Source organism: Brassica oleracea, chromosome C9 (assembly GCF_000695525.1).
Source record: "Brassica oleracea var. oleracea cultivar TO1000 chromosome C9, BOL, whole genome shotgun sequence".
NCBI classification, from domain to species: domain Eukaryota; kingdom Viridiplantae; phylum Streptophyta; class Magnoliopsida; order Brassicales; family Brassicaceae; genus Brassica; species Brassica oleracea.
The window spans coordinates 29,702,682-29,706,638 of NC_027756.1; the positions used below are offsets into that span (position 1 = coordinate 29,702,682).

General features: G+C 39.6%; 1 pseudogene; it reads right to left on the minus strand.

Moving 5' to 3' along the window:
- Nucleotides 1-1,466: 1,466 nt before the first annotated feature.
- LOC106314754 overlaps nucleotides 1,467-3,957 on the minus strand; it is an 18,012-nt pseudogene continuing 15,521 nt past the window's right edge.

Here is a 3,957-nt window from a genome sequence, read left to right on the forward strand (position 1 = left end):
AAAAAATATTTTTTTTCTTTAAATAAAAGTTATGGAATTACCTAATATGGTTAACATATATATGACAATTAATGATTATGAATAATATATATTTGGTAACAATTTTTCTAAACTCTCTCTTTTTGTTTAATTTTATACTATTAAAAGAAATTAAACAATCACATTAAGCATATAAAAAAATTGGATTTTTTCTTATATGTTATATTTTAAATTTTTTAAAATGACTATAAATTACTAAAAATGGTAAAAGTCTCACATTGAAAACTTTGTGATTCATGGTTTAACTTTCTTTTGTTCAGGCAAGATACAAATGATATCGTAGGAGTGGGCGTTCGGATACGCGTTCGGGTTCGTATCGGGTATTTCAGTATAAAGGTATAGAATCCATTCGGGTATTTTTACATTTCTAGTCGGGTTCTGGTATGTTATGTTCAGGTTCAGATATTTTGGGTTGGGTTTAGATATTTAAATTTTGAAGAAAAAATACATAAATTATTCATTTTTAAGTTTTTTGTATTTAAAATATATTTTAACTTAACTGGTTTTCTAATTTTTAAAAGAATAAACTATTAATAGGTTAGAAAGACACTAATTTAGTTGTTGTTTTGAAAATTTAGATGCAACTTTTGTTAATGCAAGAAACAAGAGCTTGATATATATTTTAAGTGAGTAGCAAATGATTTTGTCCATAATTATATGTATATTATTTAATTTTGAGCAATAAGCATCATTAATATAAGTATTTTGAATAAAATGAGAGAAGTAACTAGAAATATAGGGTTAAGTATACTTATGTTTGGTTATTTTCGGATATGCATTCGGGTTCAGATATTACCCTTTCTGATACGCCCTAAGAACGGAACACTCAGCCGGTACGGTTTTGATAAGAACTCCGAAGGGAAAACGGATGGATCGTTGGGTCTCACGAAGGGTGCGGAACGGCCTTCGATATTCCCGTGTCTAATTGTCGCCTGATATGACTAACAGGTCCGACAAGGAGACGGTTCTCAATCTGTTGCCGGATGTGACTCACCGGTCCAACGAGAAAGAGAGAATTGTTTGGAGCTAGCCACACCAAGCAATCAAGACAAGTTCTTGAAGAAGAACAAAGAGAGTAAAAACTCAAGTTTTATAAAAAGGAAAATCGATCCAAAATCTGAAGTTGAGTTACATACTTATAGAATTCTTAGTCAAAGATAATTGATGAGAAATGTGTAAAAACAATGCATAGAAAACATAAGCTTGACCAGATCTAGTCAAACACGGCAAAGAACAAGAAGACTGGTCAATGGTCTCTTCGCCTACTTCTGTCCATATTCAATGTATTCGGCGGCACAACCCGCGTTAAGGACCAGTACATGAGCCGGACGGTCCGTTCGTCCTGAATGGAGTTTCTCACGAACTGAACTGGACCAAATGTGACTGAGATCATCTGAGAGCTTTAGTATCGTTGCCTTAGAGAATTCCTAATGATCAAACTCGAAGATTGGATCAAAGTAGTCGGTCAGTCCATCATTACGTCCGTCAGTACATGCGGTGCGGCCCAGCCTAACGAGAAATGAGAAGCTACGGTCTGAATTGGAATCGGTGCGTTCGAAGTTGATTATGGCTCGATCATCAGTCCTAGCTTGACGAATTGGTCGGGAAGGACGGTCTTCAGTACGGCCAGTTCGGACCGCGGGACGTGGATCCAACCTAAGCTCCTTGCCGGACATACGCGGGTCGATCCGGTACACTGCACGGTCGGTCCGTCTGGTACGAACGGATGGATGAACCTCAGTCGAAATAATTTGATCGTCCTGATCATCATCTGATGCTGATTCCATGTGCTGATCCATAGACTGGGGCGCATCATCCCGTCCTTCTTCAAAAGGATTTGTCCACAAATCTGGAACATCTGCAAGAAAAGGGGAAAGATCAGAAACATTAAAGCTAGAAGAAATATCGTACTTTCCTTTTAAATCTAGCTGGTAGGCATTGTCGTTGATCTTCCTAAGGATCTGGAAAGGACCGTCAACTCGAGGCATGAGTTTGGACTTTCTCTCTTCTGGAAATCGTTCCTTCCTTAGATGAACCCAAACCAAATCTCCTTCTTTAAAGATCACTTCCTTTCTTTTCTTGTTTGCCTTCCTTGTGTAGATTTTGGTTTTGGCTTTGATGTTGTCACGGACTTTCTCATGCAACTTTAGAATCGTGTCCGCCTTCCTCTTGCCATCTGTACTAACTCTTTCACTCAAAGGCAAAGGCAAAAGATCAAGTGGAGATAAGGGATTGAAACCATAAACAACTTCAAACGGAGAAAAATTTGTAGAAAAATTTGTAGAACAATGCAAAGAATGATTATATGCAAATTCTACATGAGGCAAACATTCTTCCCAAAATTTCAAGTTTTTCTTAACCAATGATCTAAGCAATGCAGATAAGGTCCGATTCAAAACCTCAGTTTGACCATCGTTTTGAGGATGACAAGTAGTAGAAAACATCAGTCTAGTGCCTAGCTTAGACCACAAAATTTTCCAAAAATAGCTAAGGAACTTAGCATCTCGATCTGAGACAATGGTCCTAGGCATACCATGCAATCTAACAACATCTCTAAAGAACAAATCAGCAATATGCACGGTATCATCAGTCTTATGGCATGGAATGAAGTGAGCCATTTTAGAGAACCTGTCAACTACCACAAAGATGGAGTCTCTGCCAGATTTTGATCTAGGCAAACCAAGTACGAAGTCCATTGAAATGTCAACCCATGGATGAGATGGAATGGGAAGAGAAGAGTACAAACCTTGGTTCAAGGCCTTAGACTTGGCTTTCTTACACACCACACATCGGCTGCATATCCTCTCCACATCTTTCATCAAGCTCGGCCAAAAGAAGTGCTCATGGAAGACCTTGTGTGTTTTCTTGACTCCAAAGTGTCCCATCAAGCCTCCTCTGTGTGCTTCCCTGAGAAACAACTCCCTCAAAGAACATTGGGGAACACAAAGGCGGTTATCAAAGAATAAGAAACCAGAAATCTGATAATACTTCCCATAAGCTGTTTTAGAACTTTTTCTGAAAACTTCTTTGAAATCTGGATCAGTTGCATAAATGTCTTTTATAAATTCAAAACCCAACAATTTAGTTTCAAGGGCCGAAAGTAAAACATACATGCGTGACAAGGCATCAGCCACCACATTCTCCTTACCTTGTTTGTATTTGATCACGTAAGGAAACGTTTCTATGAACTCCACCCAGCGTGCATGACGTTTGTTCAGTTTCTGCTGACCCATAAGATGCTTTAAGGACTGATGATCAGTGTGGATGACAAATTCCTTTGGCCAAAGATAGTGTTGCCACGTTTGGAGAGCTCTCACCAAGGCATACAACTCCTGGTCATATGTGTGATAGTTAAGCATGGCTCCACCAAGTTTCTCACTGAAATAAGCAATTGGCTTCCTATTCTGCATCAAGACAGCACCAATTCCGACCCCGGAAGCATCACACTCAATCTCAAAAGTTTTAGTAAAATCTGGAAGAATAAGTAAAGGGGCTTGAGTCAACTTCCCTTTGAGGTCTTGGAATGCCTGATATCTTGCATATTTCCATTGTGTTATCCATTCACCCATGTGCATTTTGATCATATAGACTAGGATTTAGCCATGTTTAGGTTGCATTTTGCATGCATGAGTCTTTATTAGGTATTGGAGTACCACATGGAGTTCTTGGGGACATTTGGGTGCGTTTGGAGTTCAAAAGAGGTGATTAAGGTGATCATTGGACGAGCAGTGCATGGGAGCGACCCTACCGGAGCGATGCCATGAACTCTCTGTGCCCTACCTCTCAGAGCGACCTTACTAGAGCGACAACACTAGGTCGCTCGCCATTTACGCTTCAGAGCGACCTTACCAGAGCGAGACCCCGAGGTCGCTCGCCATTTACGCTTCGGAGCGACCTCCTAGAGCGACAAGGCGAAGT